The 19,877-nt window shown below is 40.0% G+C and overlaps 1 pseudogene; it reads left to right on the plus strand.

Moving 5' to 3' along the window:
* Nucleotides 1–18,182: 18,182 nt before the first annotated feature.
* On the plus strand, nucleotides 18,183–18,258 carry LOC143820076 (U2 spliceosomal RNA; annotated as a pseudogene).
* The last annotated feature ends 1,619 nt before the right edge of the window (nucleotides 18,259–19,877 follow it).

Genomic DNA, 19,877 nt, shown 5'->3' on the forward strand with positions numbered 1-19,877 from the left:
AAATCAAAACCAAATATCTACACAGATAAATTTGATTAAGAAGAATACATTTTCTTTCCTCTAATACTGGCCCCTCTAGAGTATGCAATGCTAAACCAATCCTTGACTCATAAAATGACTTCTATGTAGCTTTCTGCAATTCACCACATGTTCCTTAAGGCTAAAATTCCTCCAGATTGATGCCTATGCATGTATGCATGTATGTATATATATTTGAAGTTTTGACTAGAAATATATCATCCTGAAATAGTTTGTACTAACACAAAGTTGTTATTGAATTACCAGTATGCATGGATTTCCCAAAGCTTCCTTTTACAATGTATGCATTAATATAATATTAAATAGATGAACAGAACACATTTTGGTCAGATTTAAATTTGGTGAATAATGGATATCAAATTAAAGCTGCAAGTACATGCAATCAGCTTTCATTGTAAACACATAATAACCTATAACATTTCTTTATATTAGCCTATATAGTCCAGATCATTATTCTATTTAAAATACTGTTTCTTCTGGTTTTCCAGGCTCTTGGGCAGAAAACAGTTTTTGTTTTGTTTGCTATCCCAAATCCTTTAACTAGAAATGCCATAGACTGAAGTTGGGATCTTTCCTTATGCAAGCTTGACAAGTATGAGAATTGTTATTTCTTTGCAATCTATGCCATGTTTTCAGTCAGCACTGTATTTTTTAAAGATTTTCATCTTTAAAGTTTATATTATGATACTAACCTTCTACTGTTTGCTGCCCAATTCATTTAAGTGCCATATGCCCTTGATAACATAAGCACAGAGCCAAATGTGATTGCTTTGGGATGATATCACAATTAGTAGGTAACAGAAAATCAGTTTCAACAAGAACAAAATGTACCAAAATTGTAGCCAACTTGAGCAGTAAACAAATTTATTATGGAGAGATATTGCGGTTGCCAAAATATGGGGGTGGGGGGGGGGAAGGAACACCTGATTATTTGTCAGGGTCACATTTCTCTCAATAGTCCTCCTCTCTGCAAATCACCATATACCAAGAAAAATCACCAGAAAGTAGAATGCTTTTCATGAATATCGGCTCTGTAAAAACAAATGCCTTAACAATTTCTGCTCAAACTTATAAAAAGAACATCAGTACTAATATCTGGAGGACTTAATTCCATTAATGCAATTAAGTGAATTGGTCTGAGTTCAGTAATAACTAGTTTGTTTCCATCATCTGGAAAATAGTTTAGATATCAGTTTTGGAAAATCCTCTGCATTGGCAAACTGTTTCCAGACCAAATTCTAATCACAACCAGCCCATTGTCTGGTTCAGTGTAAGGTATCTTCAAATACTATATCTCGAGTGGATCATCCTATAAAGGTTAATATGTTCCTTCTCCTATAACTTTGCTGATACTTCTTATGGAACTGTGGAGATGTCCACTTCTCAGCCTAATTATGGAGAACTCAGAGCCTCATCCTGGCTAATCCTTCACAGCTGGTCCGTAATCTGAACACATAATAAATCATAGACCTCCTTAAAAGCCTGAAATATTTATCATGATCATCCATAAGAACAAGAACGCAGTGCATTGTGGATCTGCCAAATGGAATTTTAAGGAGATTTGGTGTTTAAAACTCATAAATATCCTAAACTGTTATGCATATTGGTATTTGTTATAGCAAGGTATATATTCTGGGGGGCTTTTCGCACGCCTTCAAAATCGCACAATGGTTGCCAATTGAAAACGCTACTGATTTGCCATTATGCACAACGTTGTTGACAATCTGCCACACACCTGAAACCGATCCGCAAAAAGCGCTTCCTTGTAGCGCTTTCAGGGAAATTCCCAAAAGTGGATTCACCCTCCGGAAAGCGCTACACTCCTGCAACCAATCTGCAACACTAACGGGAAAGTTCTGTGCGTTACCATTGTTGTGGTTTCTACAAAGTCCCTCCCCCTGGCTCTCTCCTCTGATCTTCCGGCGAAGCGATCGCCATTTTTTTTTCTCCGAGCGAGCGGAGTTCAACCCACCAGCGAGCCTCTGTTTAGAGGCTTCCCCGGCTTCAGTCCCTCCCCAGAGCTGTTTAGTCACTAAGCACAAACAACAGAAAAGCCCGTTTGCTGATGTATTTTCCCTTTATTTTTTACACTGTTTTCGGCCGAAAATTGGGCCCGTGAGGGGGGGGGATTTTTTTTTTCACTCGGGGGGAGCATGGCAACGATGAAACGACAGCTCAAACACACCTGCCAGCTGGATGGGTCTCTCCGTTGCAACGAATCAACACATATTCGTTGCAATGGGTGTGTTTAAAAAAAAAACCTTTCTTAAAGGGAAAGGGGCTGTTTAGGAGCATGCTAACGGCTGCCCATTGGCTGCTTGATGGCCAGGGGCGGGACGAGCTCGGCAATAGCGCTTCCTTTCTAGCGATTTTTGCTGAGACCGGAAGCTTGTGGGAAATGATGGAAAGGCAACTGTATTCCACTACAAAGTCAGGTATGCATAATGACGAATTCCACTATTTTAAATGGCGATTTTTCGTTCAGCAAACAATTTGCTACAAGGATCCCGGTGCGGAAAGCCCCTCTGTATTTTAAATGCAAGCAACCTAAGGGTACCAAAATGAGTTGGATGCCTGATGGGCCTCAGTATGGTTGCTACACAGTGAGGGATTCCGGATACATAGGGCCTGCTCTCGCAGCTGGGATGGTGAGCATCCAGGCACCCTCAGGTTAAGCAGCTGGATGGCTCAGGGGTCAGGATCCTTTAAATGTGGGCCAACCCTCTTGAGGGAGACATAATAAAATGGCTGTGGCCATATTAATGCCAAAATGAGTTATGTATTCATTGGCAGAAATGCCACCCTGCTAATCAAATTTTTAAAATATATAAAAAAATAATTCCCAGCCAATCAGCAAAACCCTTTCAGGGCTATTGAGAAACCCCAGGGTTTCACAAAACCTCTGTTAAGAAAGCCTAAAGTAATTACATGGTCAATTTTAATGAAGAATGCAGATCTGCATTTTTTTCAGCCTTTTAAAATTTTAGCATGGCATAGCAGTTAAGAGTAGTGGTCTCCAATCTGGAGAATCGGGTTTGGTTTCCCACGCCTCCGCATGAAATCTGCTGTGGGAGCTCTTGGGTTGGTCATAGTTCTCTTAGAACTCTTTCAGCCCTGCCAATCTCATAAGGACCGTTTATGCACTGGAGGTTTCATGTCAGGCTGAAGGCTGGAGTTTTAGTCATGGCAGGTTGCCCCACCTCTTCCTGCACCCACATGAGGAAGCATTTGGCCCGATGCACCTCATCCACCCCCAATTTGTACTCCTGCATAAGAGTTGGGGCAGTGAAGTCCTCAGTGTATAAATGGTCAAGGTGACAGTCACAGGGAGAGGAAGAGAACGAGATTGTAAATTACTTTGAGACTCCTTAGGATAAAGAAAAATGGAATATAGAAATAACTTATTTTACCCTACACTGAGGCACTGTAATATAATTCTTTGAGGTGTTTGTGTGTTTCCCATATCAACACGTGCAATGTATTGTTAAAGCAGTCCAATCAGCAGTTTAATCTATATAGAAAGGAATAGTCCAATAATCCATTTAAACCAAATAATCCAGTGCAGAAGACAACATAGTCCATTAAATGCAATTTTTAAAATGAAAACATTGGAGCAGGTAGATAAAGCTGTTTATCCAACAGCATCTTGCCTTGATGCCCACCATGTGAGGATGTCTGTGTGAGATAAAGCTATTGTACTGGATTAGACAGGGAAGAGGGGGAAATTATATATATCTTGCTTTTTTCTAAAGAGTCTCAAGGTAATTTATGATCACCTTCCCTTGGTGTAATGTAAGGTGACCAGATTTTAACATTGGTAAAACGGGACACCATTGAATGGGGGGGGGGGGTCTTGATTAAAAATTTGGTCTATATGGAGCATTAAAAAGTTTCATAGAATGCATAGCACGCAAAAATAGTATAGTAATATATATATAGTAATATATATATAGTAATATATATATAGTAATATATATATATATATATATATATATATATATATATATATATATATATATATATATTTATTTATTTATTTATTTATTTATTTATTTATTTATTTATTTATTTATTTATTTATTTATTTATTTATTTATTTGATTTCAACATAAGTACAATTTGCCAGGTAGCCCCAGATGTCCCTCCAAAAGTGGAACAATCTGGTCACCTTAATGGTTAAGAGTAACTGCTTCTAAACTGGAGAGCCAGAGTGCGTTCCCCACTCCTCTACATGCAGCCTGCTGGGTGACCTTGGGCTAGTAACAGTCCTGATAGTGTTGTTCTCACAGAATAGTCCTGTCAGAGCTCTCTCAGACCCACCTACCTCACAAGATGTCTGTAGTGGTTAGAGGAAGAGAAGGCAATTGTAATCCACTTTGAGAGTCCTTCTGGTAGTGAAAAGTGGGATGTAAAAACCTTCTTCCCCCACAGCAGTCATCTTGTGAGCCACCCAACAGGCTTCATGTAGAGGAGTGGGGAATCAAACCTCGATCTCCAGATTAGAATCTGTCTCTCTTAACCACTACCCCACCTGGGCTCTCTTGTCATAAATTTGATTCATGGTTAGGAGAGGAGAAATTGAAATGAGACTTCAGAGTCAAAACAGTAGGAGTAAGACATTCAAAATAATTCCTATACAGAATGATTGTAGATACAAATTGCTGAGAAAATGAACATGTTATTTTTTCCCCCAATGATTAAATATGTCGCAGTTGATGAAAGCCTGGCATATATTAGTTAAATCATCACATTTCTATAGTGACATATTGAACGTTCCAGACCACAACATTTGACCTGCATTCTGATTTCATTTTGAGGCTCTTTTACTCAAAAGATAATATCTTATTTTACCATCAAGTATTTTGATTGCAAGTATCAGTTTAAAAGCTCTTCAGTAAATGATTGTCATGCTAAAAAGTAGAGGTAATATAATCAAATTCTATTTGTAGGGCACAGCCCTAGAATGGTTCTGCTAAAAATAGCAGGATTTTGCCTACATTAATTTCTTTGTTGATTTTCATTCTTTATGACCCTTTAATATTCCCTGTCATAATGCGTCATACAATGGAAACTGCTAACCATCAATCATTAACAGGTGATTTAAAAAATTAAAAATATATTGACTATTTTTAAACAAGTCTGCGCGTCTGTCATGGAAAATATTTTATGATTTAGCACTGAGTTGTTGATAACTAAACAACAATTAAATGAGTTTCTAGAAATGTTTTAAGCAGAATTAGATGTGTGTGATAAAGGATGCTTAGACTAGAAGGAGTGCTGAGATTTGTTGCAGCAGAGATCTCCTTGGCTCTTTATGCACGGTGTCAGCTGGTGCTGTGCTGTTGCAGCAGGGCACAATGCCCCCCTGTGTACACACCGGAGCGGTGCATGCTGGGTTGCCCCGGCATAGCGCATGCACGCACGCTTTACACCGAGGCCAGGAGGGCCGGATCCCTGCCGGTGGAGGTAAGTGAAGCAGCAGGAGTGGGGGAGGTGGGGAGGGGCCAGGCCCCCTCCACACACACTGGTGGGGCCAGGGGGTCGCCCCTGCCAGCTCCATGGCTCGACGGATCCCGCAAGGGCATGCAGTGTCCCTTAAGGGATACCGTAGGGTCGGGGCTGGGCAGGCCGACAAGCCTGGCACTGGTGATTATGCACAGTGCCAGCCCGCCGCAGCCCCGGCTCACCCAAGAAGCTGCGGAAGATCCCACAGTCGCTTACCACGGGCCTTCCGTAGCCCTGGGCCGGGAGGTTCTTGCGCTGGCAGCGGCAGCAAGCGTTATCGGTGATTTTAACCGAAGCGCTCCTGCCGCCAGCATGGGCCTTCTGGCCCATGCATAAGAGGCCCTTGTGAGTATTTCATGGTGTCAGGAAAAGGTGTTTCCCAGCTCTGGCCTTAAACTGGCCTTAAATTTGTGCTCAGTCCTTGAGCCATAGTTCTTTCAGAAGTGAGTACTTTACTATACTATTTATCTGTTTCACTCACACTAGTTAGTTCTTTCTTGCCAATAGTCAAATGATCTCCTGCTGGGAAAGCAAAGAGTCACTTTCTTTCTGCTGGGCCATAATTGTAATCCTCATTGCAGTAATAGCCTTCTTACAAGAATTTGTGACAAGCTTGCTCCTAAAATTCTATAGGCTTTAAATAAATTGAATTGTTTAAAATCATGAACTATAGCTTTATCGTGGATAATAGCGAAGTTGTGGGTTTGGGGTTTTTTGGATCAAGATCCCAAGGAGGTTTCTGCAATGTAATGTAATTTCCTAAAGAGTGATAGCTAATGACATTGGTGAACTGCTTTCAATAGGGCTGAAAAATAATAAATCTTTCTTTAAAAATTAACCTGAACTGATCTTGGCAGGAAGAATTGATGGATCTTCTTGCTTTTTAAGGACTGATTTTAACGTGCTAAGCTTTACTTCATTTCTTTCCCCAGGATAGAGTTTTATTATGGAGAGGTGAATGTGATTTATTCCCATAAAGAATGTTGGCTAGATTAGGTTTGTGTTTTAAATCTTTGTTTTTATTGCTCATTAAATATTCAGAGTAGGTTTGCTTTTAATAATTTCTAAAAAGAAATAGATTACTCTTCTCCACTGAATCTCTAGTACCCCGAATACTGGATTATTATTTCATGAAAAGGGCATAATAACCATAAAATAACTCTACTGTAGATTACTGCTGACAGCCAGGACACAGAAGTGCTAATTTACCATAATTTGTAGGGTGGAGTGGATTTTCTATCTGGACCTAGCCACTGATGCCCTGCAAACACTGAACTCTGCATATAGGAAAACAAATTCCAATTACAGAGGGTACGTGATGGCAAACTGGGCTTGACTAAAGAACTTATCGCTTGAGTGTCTCCATGAGGATTGTTGAGAGTGATTTGTTGTTTGGTTGTTGTTATTATTTCAGTCACTGCAATGGATCTGAAATTATATCATATGGGTTAAAGCTGCAAAGAAACGTTTTCAGTTTTGGGTCTATAATAGGACTGTTCTTTATTTGAATCAGGAGAGCTTATCTTGAAGGATTCATAAATGCATGTCTGGTAATCTCTGTGTGCAACAGTTACTCTAACCAAATGTTACTTCTGTATAAGAATACAGTGAATTCATTTTCTTTTTTTACCCTTCACTGTTAAGTTGACTTGCCTTGCAAATGTAGCTCCCCATATTTTGACTTTGAGGAGTACTGTTCTTCTTCTCACATAATAGATTTGAAGAGGACCTTAAAAGATTATTTAACAGATAGAACATTTCAGCTAAAAGCCTTGGTAAAGCCAGATTTCCTAGATAATTTCCAGGAGTAAAGAACTCCAGAAATAAATCCAAAGGTAAAAGCAATAGTTTCTTGTGCTTTGCAGGTAGGGACGCAAAGAAGTATAAGATCTGCCAAGAACCAGCATGTCCCTGATCCTATCCATGTATCTATTTTTGTAATGTTAAATTTGTACAAACAGGCACACACTTTTAAAATATAGGATACAGTTATGAAATCTATTCCAGTTTATTGTACATTTATTTAGCACAAAAGAAGGGCAAATTATTTATATAGTGACTAGGGGCAAAGCCCGTTGTATCCAAGAATACAACGGGCGCTAGAGCTTGGCAGTGGGAAGAGGAAGGGGAGGAGTTGTCCAGTCTGTAAGGGCATGGGGTTGAATGTGTGTGTTGTGTGGGAGGTTGTGGTGGCATGTTGGCAAATGAGGGTATGGGTGTGGAGATGTGGGTGTCAAGAACCTAAGGTGTGGAATGTTTGTTGATTGTGGGAGAGGACTGACCTTTGGGAATTTTGGCATAGTGGTTACAGATGAGCTTTCCAGAGCCATGTCCTCAGATATGTGAAGGGAAAATCAGACTGCAGACCCTTCTTAGGGGAAGATTACATGGCCACCAATTCCTCCCAGTTCTGCATCATTTCCCTTCTTGTGTGAATTAGGCCACATTCACCGAAATGCCCTTCTGCCCTAATAAACATGAGGTAGTCACAGTACACAGGTGTCTACCCTGTTCCTTCTTTTCCATTTTTTTCACTATTGATAAAATGTTATGTACCCACATGCTTCTTTCATGGTTGCTCCTTAGAAGAACAAATTTTTGTACCCTATTGCTTACTACCCAAAGGAGTCTCAAAGCAGTTTACAAACACCTTTTCCTTTCTTCTCTCCACAATAGTCAACCTGTGAGGTATGTGGGGTTGTGAGAGATCTGAGAGAACTGGGAATGGGCCGCAGTGACACAGCAGGCCTCAGGTGTCTCAAAGCATTTTCCAATCGTCTTCCCTTTCTCTCCCCATAGCAGACTCCCCATGAGGAAGGTGGGGTAGCGAGCCTCACAGGGAAGCTGGCAACCCTAAGAGGAAGACTCTCTTTGCACAGCAGTCTTGACCTTAGTAAGGTTTTTTATACTGTTTTTTTATTTGCCAGGCCAAAGTTATTTCCCAGGCCAATAAGTCATTTAGTTACCACGTTTACTTGTTCTCTATTTACAGTTTCAGGCTGTAAATATTTATTTAGATCTTCCTGCACTTTCCAGACTCACAGGACTGATGCTGGTCTGCCTGTCTGTGCCCCAGAATACAAACAGTTGCTGGTAAGGTCTAGCCATAACCCATAGGCCAGGAGGGACACCCCTGCACCACTCCCTACCAACTGCAGGCAAAAGTGGCTCCTTTGAAGGCTGGACTCTGAGGCATTGTACGATTTTGAAGTCCCACCTCCAAACCTCCAGGAATATTTCCAACCTAGGAGGTTTCCAGGTGGGGCCTGGAGAGCTCCTGGAATTACAGCTCACCTGCAGAGTATAAAGATCAGCTCCGCAGGCAGAAAGGGCTACTTTGGACAGGGTTGTGGTAGAGAAGAAACATTTAAGGCCTCCCACACAGCTTGTTGTTGAATTGAAAGACTTGAGGCCTACTGCACAGGGTTGTTGTGCAGATGGAACAGGAGACAAAAGAGCCAGTTTCTTCTGCAGAATAATGCTGTGGCCTCAAATCTGCAGAGAGTTGCAAAGAAGAAAGACACATGGCTTGGCTGTGTTTAACCTCTGGGCAGAGCAGTATTTTAAGTGAGAAGGGGCTTTTCTGTAGCCTCCCTGTCAGGCAACTGTTTGGCAGAAGGGGAAAGTCCCCCCCTCAAAAGGAAAGCCCCCAGGCTCCCCTGCGTTGCTCTCTGAAGGAAAATGTCTCCCTCCCCTCAGTCAGTGCCTGTCAGAGGCTCCTTCGCAGCATGCCTGAAGAAGGGAGACACTACACTGCCAGCTCTGTCAGGGGTCTGAGGCAATTTGCAGTTGGACATGACAGTTAGGACAGCCTTGGGGCAAAAAGGGCTGGTGCAGCCCGTGTTCTCATCCCCCTTGGCAGCCCTACTGACCTCCTCTCCCTTCAGTGGTCAGGAGCAGACTGGCAGCCAGACTGGGCTGGATGAATGGAATTTTGGTCTGTCTTGGTGAGGGGCCAATAGGAAGGCACTTTGCACGCCCCCCATTGGCCGCTTGGCCCTTGAGTGGCACTTGGAGGGGCGAATCAGGAGCCGCTGATTTACCCCTCCGAGTTTTTATCACAGACAGAGCCCCCCTAATTCCTTCCCAATAGCCCTTAGAGCTTTATTTTATCCGCTCCACAGGAGTGGTTAAAAATGCTAGATAATAAGTACTGGGATCCATGCTGAATTTTTTTCTAGGGAATCTGAGCAATCAAGCCTTTAAGCCTGACTTCATATGCTATGACTGCTCTACATACTATTCTCCCCCCCCCCCCGGTGTATTTCTTCTGTGACTACAACTCAAAAGCTTTTTCTTAAGTGGAGTGGGATCGTCATTTGTGACATGTGGGAGGTGGTGTCCAAATGTTTTTTTTAAATTACAGTTGCCCTCATGCAGCTTTGGAATGGTATCAAAAAAACGACTCACAATTCAGTTCCTCAAATGAAAGGGAACACAAAGGAATGCAGGCAACGTTTTTTTTAATCCTGAAATTGAGCCAATTTTTGAAACTGATAAGAGCAGCTGCAAAGCTTTCTTGTTTTATTGCCAATCTCTTGTGTATTCTCTGTTATGTTATCGATCATATGGGAAAAAGTCACTACCCACAACCATCCCCCCTATTTCATTGCCAGTCTTTCCCTTACCCTTCCCACCCTTTTTTGCCCCTCTCATGCAAGCACAACACAATATATTATTTTGTTAAAAATTTTAAAAAATGCATGGGCTTGAAGAACAAAAAACAGCTTCTCAGTCATGAAGGATACCCATCTTGGTTTCTGTGGGATCCTGGAAAGAAAAATGCAGCATCTAGGAAAGGATAGAATTTCCTCTCCTAGGATGAGTGTGGGTACATGGGAGCTCAAGATCTGACCAAGCATGTGCAAAGGCATTCAACATAAATGCTCAGTACAGAACTCTGGCTCCTAAGCTATTCAGCATCTCGCACATGCTTAAAATGTCTGGGTTCTGGATTGATACACTGAAAAATAAGAATACAAAATAAAAGACAGCCAGGAAAACTGGGGGGGGGGGGGTTGACATACTTGCATTAAATTGCCTCCTTACTTGGAAGATTCACATTTTAAACAAAATGAACTTGTATGCATTGCAGTCTGATAAGACCCGTGTGGAAGAATTGCAGCTTCAATACAACAGTGAACTCCTACAAAAAACAAACAAAACCAATAGAAAAGAATACTTTAGCCAATTGACAGCCACATGTCTCTCCTCCTCCTCCCTCTGCAAATTAAACAGCAACTAAAACCTTCCACCCAACTCTGGTTGACCTTTTTGTGAGAGTACCCACTGGGAACCATGGAATTCTGAGACCTATTTTATTCTCATTGCTAGTCTTCTGAGCAGGAAGAAAAGGCTTCTAAGTTTAATAACACCAAGGGCTGGGGGGTGGGAGAGAACAGATCAGAAATTCAATGAAATAGAAAGACCAGATTCCCTTCCAAATAGTTGATTTCCCAAAGGCCCCCTTTTTCATTGCCCATCTTTTCCTCTATCCTTCCCTTCTTCCCCTTTTAAAAGCTTGCTAAGAGGCTTCTCAGAGAGCTGCCAGACAAGCATGTTTCTCTCTGTCGTTTCTTTTTCCCAGCGACCAAGACCAACAAGAGTCTAATAATGTTAGACTCATGCTGCTTGTAAAAAAAAAAAATTAAAATGTAAAACAGCAAGGGTAAAAGTAATCAATGTAGCTTGTACAGCAGGTGACCATCAGAAGGTACAGAGTGGGTGGAATGAACTTGATGTGGATGAGGGAGTGACCTTCAAGAGTCAGCAAAGGGGCAAGGAAGAAATCCAAAAGAGTGTGTATAGTTTTTTATTACCTTTGGCTCAGAAACAAAACAAGGGAAAATAAGCAGAATGCTACTCTCAGTAAATGCAGGGAAACAGCAACCAGAAAATAAACTTGTTAGCAGCCATACCACTTCTCACATTAATGGACAGTTTATGAACAAATATCCAGAAATACCCTTTCTTAATATTGCATCAAATATTAATTTGCAGCACACTGCCTAGCCAAAAATGACATTGAAAGAAATGTCAGATATACCTGAAGTATAAAAATTCATTCTGTCCACAAACAGGACATAACACTTGAGTGCCAGCCAGATGTCAGTCTCCAGGGCATACCACTCTAACAGTTTAGGTTCTGTGGAAATGTAAGGGCTGACACACTAATGTATCAATTAGTTCTCCAAGAACTAGTAACTAATCTTGTCAGTTTCTCAATCTCTCTTTACCCTTAGACCCACAGATCTTAATTAGCAATTCATAACAACCTGCCTCACCTTGATAGCTTCCCATCTAGTGATCAAGGGGTTGTCAATAAATGTTAACATATGTAGTTCTACTCAGGTAAAGCAATCATATTTCCTGTAAACCCATTACGACAGGAAATCTCACAATCACATTATTTTAGGGGCTAGCACATCAGCATAGCCCAAGGTAACATTTTCCCCTACAAAACAGAGCACCCAACACCAATCTTTCTGTGCATGGGTTCTGGTATTCTCTGCACATAACCATTTGCATGTATGCCTTCCTCCTTTGTGAGTGTATGCTCTGGGCATGTTACATGCACCACCTACTTGCATGTAACCTTTCTTTGCATGAATCCCTGGACATTTTGCTGCTGAATTTTCAGACCTTTCTCTATTTTATGATGGTAAATATTACCCATTGTTTTCACCCATTGTTTTAATTAGACAATCTTGCACGTGTGTGTTTCATGTGGCTTTGTGTTCTTATATGTACCTCTTTAATTCTCTCCAATAAGAACATTTCTAGTTTCTTTAAGGGGACATCACTGTAAATGCTGGTGAATAACCCAAAGTTACCCGCTCAATTAAAACACTAATTTCCGCACTTAATTCAGAAGCCCTCCAATTTGAGTAACAATCTGAGTGTTGAAGAGGGGGTGAATCAATGTGGAATGAAAAAGAAAACCCAATGGAGATTCACAGCAAAAGAGAGGGGGAAAACTAGTGCATAATAGGCCCCTGTCATTTGTCATATAACATAAAAATATCTATAGTAGTAAAGCAGCATTTACCAAGGAATATTAGAGATCCCACCAATACAACAATAATAACTATCCATTGCCTGAATAGTGTTTAAAATGTAATTAAGTTAAATGAGGGAGGAGTTCTAACTTCTGCTTCATATGTGTAATCACTATGACAGATTAGCATTCTATTAGCATGCATCTTTTTCCTGCTTTGACAGATCAAGAGAACATATTGACTCTCCAGAAGGGGCGGAGACATGGCACTTGGATAGCTCGAATACTTGGACAGCTGCGATTGACAGAAACGGGTTTTGGGTATGCTAACCCACCTACTATCTACCCAGGAATTTCTTGTGAATCTCTGGGGCCGCTCTGATCCACAGGGAATTCAATATCCCATGGATCAAAAGCTCAGTGTGAACAGGGTCATGAAAGTTCCATCGCCATCTTAAAGCTTTTCTCTTTTCTTTCAACTTTACATTTTAATCTACAAAGCTCTTTATTTTAATCTACAAAGCTAATTGGATATCCCTCTGCAAGACATTTTGACTCACCATAACTCTGGAGTGAAAACAACTGGCAGATATCTAATCGAGCCTACAAACCGTGAGTGGGGGGTTCCCCCGACACTTCTTCCCTTCAGAACAAACTCCTGGCATTGAAAGCTGCTTTTTCCAATTTAAGCAAGCCAGAGTAACAGGAAGACAAGGGAGAGGAGGCAGAAAAGGGGTTAACATAATAAATATATGTTGCTTTAAATTCACCTAATTGATTGTAATGTCAACTTTAATTTACTTTAGACTCATTCCATCAGTGGCTTTTTAGAAATACCTGTTTGAATTTTCCACATATATATAAGATTCAAACAGGTATTCCTAAAAAGTCACTAATGGAATGTGTGTGTGTGTGTGTGTGTGTATATATATATATATAGTGATGACCACCACCAAATGAAGGTGCAGATACTCTGTTAATCAAAATAGTTATATTAAATTATCTTGAGCAAGGTATGTGGACAGATATCAGAAGTGCTGTTACACCAGTTGTATGGTCATGCTATGTTTGAAAAGAATATTCTCAATTGTGCTTTGGCAAATTTACTTTTCCAGTTCTATGCAGAAGAAAAGAAAGCAGAATTTGCCTTATTTATCTTTGATAATTTTCAGGCATTCTGCTGTCCCTGCAGTCACCGATTGCTGTGCAAAGTTAGCCCATGATTCCAGACATAAGTCTTAGATAAAAATTATCCTACACTTTTGAAATACCCTTAACCTCATAACCAGCAGGCAATTTTCCTATGATGTTTATCTCCATTCCAGTACCAAACAATTATAGTCCACCTTCTCAGTATATAATTTCCCTTATGCTCCATTTATATTCATTATAAAACTCTGCATCACTATTTATATAGTTTTCTGCATTCCCATTGCAAGTTGGGGAATATGAACTATTAGTAGAAACCCTTTCTATGTAACAACTACATCTAGATATATTGCCTTGTTAGTGTTATAGGGGACCAAATTTAAGAATGTTGTTCCATCATTCAAGTCAGTTTCCCATTACTCAAGATAATGCACTGTTGTCGTCAATCTACTCCTTGCCTATTTATTCATGGAATTTATAGGCCATCAGTCAATTGTTTCCATGACAGACATATAGGATTACAAACTTCCAGATGGGGACTGGAGATATTCCAGAATTACAATTTATCTCTAGACTGCATAGGTCATCTTTCTTTCTTTCTTTCTTTCTTTCTTTCTTTCTTTCTTTCTTTCTTTCTTTCTTTCTTTCTTTCTTTCTTTCTTTCTTTCTTTCTTTCTTTCTTTCTTTCTTTCTTCCTAGTCCCATCTAAATATTATATCAAATAATTATATCAAATGTGTTGATGTAAAGAATATGCACACTTCTGTAATCATATTAGTACCAATTCACTGGAATGTCTCTCTCCAGAAGTTCCTCTGCCATATGCAGAGAGTTAGCAGTGTGATTGGGTTACAAATAGTATAAATAAATGTCAGTCAGGGATAGGACTGAAAAAGCTAAGTGTTCTGGTTGGATGGAATGTATGTCAGACAAATGTGCAGAGTGTGTAGTGTTTAAGAGCAGTGGCTTCTAATCTGGTAAACCAGGTTTGATTCCCTGCTCCTCCACATGCAGCCAGCTGGGTGACCTTGGATTAGTCACAGTCCTGTTGGTGCCATTCTCACACAGCAGCCCTGTCTGAGCTCTCTCAGCCCTACCTATCTCATAGGGTGTCCATTGTTGGGAAAGGAAGGCAATGAAGCAAAAGTTCAGCACTGCTTTGGCTAATACTGGGAGATGAGAGCCAATAAGTGCCTAAGGAAGGCAGAGTTTGGAAAGGGTGTGATCACTTCTTATTGATGCGTTAGGCTGTCTCCTCTAGTCTCTATGGTCTTTACCTTAGAGATTAGGGAGAATTACTACACCATGTCTATGGGAAGATCTTTTTTTTTTCTCTTACCTTGTGTTTGTGTGTGTGTTTAAAGTGCTGTCAAATCACAGCCAACATATGGTGATGCCAGCAACAGGCTTTCAAAGCAAGTGAGAAGCAGAGGTATTTTGCCATTGCCCTCCTATGCAGGCTTCTTTCAAGGTATCCCATTCATATACTAACCAGGGCTGACCTGCTTTGTTTCTGAGAACTGAGGCTATCAGGATATGCCACGCCACCTTCCCTCCCCAAACTAAGGGTGGGAAATTGGGACTGGGGGCGCTTAATTCCCCAACCTGCAAAGTGTGTGGGTGGGTGGGTGGGAGCTACATGCCAGGATAGAAACAGATCAGATTCAGGGCATGAAAGGGCAGCAAAAGCTGAAACAGAGCACAACAAAGGGAGATCCAAGAGAAATGATGAGGAGGGGGGGGGGAAGTTTCAAAAGCAGGTTTTAAGGTAGCTCATAAGTATTCTTTGCAGTTTGTACCTCAATAGATCTGAACACTAAAATAGATACTGATGTCTCATACACTGCTGGTACTGAGTGTGAGCTACTGATGACTGAGCTTTGGTCCATAAAACAAGTTTGCTTCTATATCTGAGGGACATTTCACTACTGTCTAGCCTGTGTTATAATTAAAAAGGTACTTTACAGGTTGAATGTAAGCCTCCTTTAATGCTTTAATGAAAACAGTCAACTTCATTTCCCAAGCCTTACTTATGCCAGAGGGTTGGAAGCACAATAAACGATACAGGCTTAACCACAGAGAGAATCACAGCATTTTCTGTCCTCTTCTTCTGCTTTTTGGTTCAAACACCTCTTTTAATCATGTTTCCTATAAAAGCTTTATAGCTTCATAAAAGGGAAATGCACCATGGCTGCAATGAACAGGCCTCTTGCTTTCTCTGTTTATTCTTTCCTTCTAGAAAGCTTATTGCGACCTGCCCACCCTAGCTTGCTTCCAATTTGTGTTTGGAGTAGTAGATGAGCACGCTGTTCTTGCCAGGGTCAGAAATGAAAAATTAAAATATTAGGAACATAATCCAGCAAAAGTTAGTTGTAACTTTGGATGAGTGCATATATTGCTTAGCCGCAGGCCAGCTACTGTAAATAGCTATGTTGTCAGGATTGATCGCATTTCACACTAGAACCCATCAAGTAGATTAAAATTACCATATTGTAAATCCATGTAACCAACACTGAATTATACTATGAAGACTCACAATAAACATGGTGTCAGAGCTCATTTCAAGTCTTTCCAAAGTGGAGGGAAATGAATTGGTCTCTATTTTCCTGGGGGGGGGGATACGTGTAATGTCCTAAAAAGTAATGAAATGATACAAGGTAGGGATTAATTAGTAGAGACTTTCACATTATCACTCTAAACTGGGTGTTATTCATTGTTGGCCCAATTTCAAATAAAATGATACAGGGACAGGAGTTTCACACAGTGAATTTCCTTCCATTAAGGCCATCTCTGAAGTGCTATGGCTGTTTCAAACACTGCATCCCCCCACCCCCTGGGATACTCTTTTTCACCATACAATCCTCTTCTGAGATTTCCCCCCAGCATTCTAAAAGGAACACTATAATGCTATAAGTTTTTCAGTGTTCTAAGTTGAGCGTTGTAGCATTTTATTAGTAGCATTGAGACCATGGACTGTTGAGCGCAAAGTGAGATTGAAAAGGGGGAAATAACCTCAAAGGAAGATAGCACAGCAAGAAATGACAGAAGAAAAGTAGCACTGCAGGAAGTGCTACAAACATTTTTCACAACACACCACAGCACACCACAACAATTCAGAAGTGCAAAGAAGAGGTGAAAACTGGAGGAAAGCAATTTTGTCAATTGCAGTTCGGCTACACTTTGCTAACTCAAAACAGACAGGTTGGTCTTAACAGGTTGCTAAAAAATCCATTAGCAACCAGTTACTAGAACTTGCTACCAAGGCAGTGTGAAAATCTCCTATGTGTGTGCTTATATTTAAATAATTATGGTCAGTATTGTCTAGAGATGGACCTTGGAGCATGCTTCTCAACTCAGGGCAAAAAGGAGTATCTGAGATCCATTTCAGATGAAGGCCAGGGGCCATAATACTGCCTGATCCCTTTCAGATCCTGTGCCCCCAGGTCCAGATTCCATAGTAGAGGGAATCTGATTCGGAAGCTGTCCAAACAGGACACTATCAACTGTCCAGAAATAGCTCTCAGCAGTTCCAAATTTCACACTGGCCTCCCCTGATCTCCTTAATTCTGACAGAATGGAGCTTGTAAAGAAGTAGACTCACATGAGAAGTACCAAGTACTCATATCCCTGCCACAGAACCAGAATAAATACAGTTTCTCAAAAAGTTATGCCCCAGCTAAGCCCTTTCAGGATCATTTCACCCTCTGACTACTTAAGCCTCAGTTTTAACTAAGAGTCTTATTGGTTTAGTGCCTTCACATCGGCCTGTTCATGACCATTTAGTGCTTGCCAGTCTTGAACTAGCAAATATAACTCAGACCACAACACTACCTCGCAGACAGTCATGTTGCCAAGCCTAGGTAGCCAGTTGCCCAGGTGATTCCTGTTCTTTCCTATTGAAAAACCTTATCCAGCATCCTATTAGCAGCCTAAACAACAGTTTAAAGAAGGGTAACCAAAATGTCACTGTGCTTTAATAAGTAGCATAAATCAGTGGCAGGTGAGTTGTCCAATTCAGATCCATACATGTGCTGTGCCAATGTTCCTATGGTATAATCAATAAAGCCATGGTCATTTTTATTCTCCAAAGTCAAGGTGTTGTTGTCAGTTCATACCTGATTACACCTGTGTCACTGCCCAACACACCTGGGGTCTACAAACTGTAAACCAGTGGCAGCTGATAAAGCCATGGTACCTGTGACATCACACCAGCCAGAAACAACAAGGCACATTAAATATAAAGGAAGATTGGAAGATAAGGAGATTTTGTAAGAGACAGAACATATATCTTATCATGCTGATACATCTTTAGTTGGTCTGTTGATATGTCACATAGGAACTGGAAGAAAGACTGAATACATCATAGTATTTTAAATGATCTATTTATTTTTAGAGTTGTGGAATCTACCTGTTTAATCTGAATGATACCTTCAACTTGGTGTGATCTAAATAATTGCAAAAACAGCACTAAAGTAGCAAACATGACAATAATATCACTTCTCGGCCTTTTGGCTAAGATCAAGTGTAGTATATTATGAATAATGAATTATGAATAATATTTAATGTTTAATAAAATACCATTGTATAATAAATTTTAATACAATATCTATGCTATAATAATAACAACAACAACAACAAATATTTAGCATACTCATTCATTAACATCCTAACAGTAGCTTAAGTAGAGGGTATAACTATGCTTATGATTGCACTGATAGCCTCTTAAATTTAACCACACATAATTTCTTTTAAGATAAGTTTGGGAACATTTAATGTAAAAGGAAAAAAAACATTACTCAGGTTGTGTAAAGAAAAGATGTGGTTACAGATGAATTAGGTTATGTAAATAAGTTACAAACCCTGACTAGGATGATGTTCACTAGCCCAACCAGGTCAGCTCTCAGAAGCTAAGGAGTGTTGGCCATGATTAGTATTTGCATGGAAGACCCCTCTCTCACACACATACACAGTCCCAAGTTTCAGAGGAAGGTGATGACAAACTACCTTTGAACATCTTTTGCCCCAAAAACCCTATGGGATTACCATAATTTAGGTAAGATTTGATAGCACTTCATATATGCAAATAGGTTACCTAAAGGCTCTGCTCAGTTACTGTATGGAGCACCTTTATGTGCCCACACAAATTTGATTGTACTTTTAAAAAAATCAAAGTTCTTAAGATCTATTTTTCAAGTTTCAATGACTGTCTTGCCACAATTCGCCTTGAAGTGGGCTTGGTTTTGGTAGTGGCAAGAATATAGATTATGGCCTTTCATTATTGGTTAAAATTGATTTACTTTTCAATTGACCTTGTCCACACTATGATGCAGGGTTTTCTGCTACTGAGGAGGAGGAAGATAGAGGATAAATAGATAGAGGGAGATAGAGGATTTTCTAATCAGTTTTTTTTTTTTTCAGACATTAGACTACGACCAGGCTAAGTCTGTCCTAAAACAAAGAATACAAGACATAGAATTGATATAAGCAGAATTAGGAACCCTCTATTTGATTTGAGTACTTTCAATAGTATAACAATGAAACCATATATCAAAATTTTAGGAAATTTTAAATACAGGAGAATTTTTAGTTTTAAGGTATGATGCTGTATATATGGAATGGAAAATCCAGAATCCCTAGAACATGTTTTCTTTGACTGTAGCCTCTATTTGCCAATTTATTTTATGTAAACGTATCAAATCACTAATATTTTGTAGTAATTTTAATGTTGTAACCCAGATTTTATTGTATGTATGACTGAGTTGTTAAGTAATAATGTGTTTTCTTATTTGGTCAATGACTGCAATAAAGTGTGATTGATTATGATTGCCCTATGAGGGCAGTATGTAAATTAATTAAATAAATTAGGTCACACATACATTTATGAATTTTGCTGTATTTTTCTTCTTCTTTCTCCATGCAGAGCAGTTGTAGTTAAAGCAGTGAAACATATTTATTTATTAGTTTTTTATCCTGCTACTTTCCATAGACTCATGCCGGGTTACATAAAATGTGTATGAGAGATGTCCCTGTGTACCTCAGAGGTTCTATAAACACTATAAGTTAGATCTAGCCTAATTTTGTAGTTGCAGAATACAATTTTCCTGCCTTCCTTTCCACTTCAGAGCATTGAACACCATGACACGGTGGTAAGGAACCCTGAGGAATGACACAAAGAAGAGTTGCTTCT

This window comes from Paroedura picta, chromosome 10 (assembly GCF_049243985.1).
Source record: "Paroedura picta isolate Pp20150507F chromosome 10, Ppicta_v3.0, whole genome shotgun sequence".
NCBI classification, from domain to species: Eukaryota; Metazoa; Chordata; class Lepidosauria; order Squamata; family Gekkonidae; genus Paroedura; species Paroedura picta.